The sequence below is a fragment of the Mus caroli genome, chromosome X, assembly GCF_900094665.2.
Source record: "Mus caroli chromosome X, CAROLI_EIJ_v1.1, whole genome shotgun sequence".
Taxonomy (NCBI): Eukaryota; Metazoa; Chordata; class Mammalia; order Rodentia; family Muridae; genus Mus; species Mus caroli.
In genome coordinates this window covers 97,552,894-97,554,030 of record NC_034589.1, presented here as the reverse complement: position 1 = coordinate 97,554,030, position 1,137 = coordinate 97,552,894, and positions in this window count along the sequence as shown.

Genomic DNA, 1,137 nt, shown 5'->3' with positions numbered 1-1,137 from the left:
AGTGCTGGGATTAAAGGCATGAGCCACCACCGCCCGGCTCATTGATAATTTTACAATCAGTTATTTTTATTGAAAAGTGAATGCTCAGAATACTGGAAATCAGATTTTCTTCCCTCCTCAGGCATTACTTGTGTTCTCTGCAGTATATGTAGCTGTTGCTATTTATTTAATTCTGTTCTAAACCACTGTTTTATAGTATTTATTTTATCTGTGTGTCTGACTGTATGTATGTATACTACATGTTTTATATGAGTCCGTGGAAGTCAGAAAAGTGTGTTGCATACCAGGGATGCTCTTTATTTCTCTCTCTGTGTTTCTCTCTGTTTGTCTCTGTGTGTCTGTCTGTCTCCGTTTCTGTCTCTCCTTTCTGGAGCTGAGGAATAAATCCAGAGAATCTCTCAGTGCTCTACTACTGAGCTAAATCATCAAACCCCTTTGTACCATTTTCTAAACTCCTCTATCAGGCTAGCCCAGTGTCAGACAAGGTTGTACTGGAAGAAGAGAGACATTTTCTCTGGCTTTTGGAGTTATCAAAAAATGTTTGCTTAAATACAATTAAAGGCAAAGAGTTTCAACAGTCTATGTAATTTGAGTTTATTGTTTTGTAGCAATTATCTCTCACCTCCTGGAGTTCCCTCCTGCTCAGGGACGTTTCCTGTGGACCATGAAGAGAAGGCCTTTCTGTTTTGAAAGGGATTCGAGAAATGACTGACAGTTTAAGTGTCTGTCTCTTCAGATGGCATTTGTGCTTTAATTAGGTAGCTGCAGACTAGAGGTTCAGAGATCAGAGAAATGAAACTCAAAATCCATGTTTTACAGACAAGGATGACACTTGAGCTCTGAAAAGATGAGGCCCTATGGTCAACTCAGGAAGATAAGAGGAGTCTTTAAGACCAAAGCAATAAATCTCCCACAGGAATATTTTAAGTCTGAAAAAATAATGAGAGAGAGAAGGCGGGAGGAGAGGGAGAAAGGGAGGGAGAGAGAGAGATATTGAGATTTTCTGTAAATTTTGGAAATGGGTGAAAGCATATGGGGCCTTCCCAAACATGTTAAGTGGGTTAAAACTAGAATAAATCAAAAAAACACTTAAGAAACAAACTAATGACATCACAGTCTTTTTTTTTTTTTTTTTTT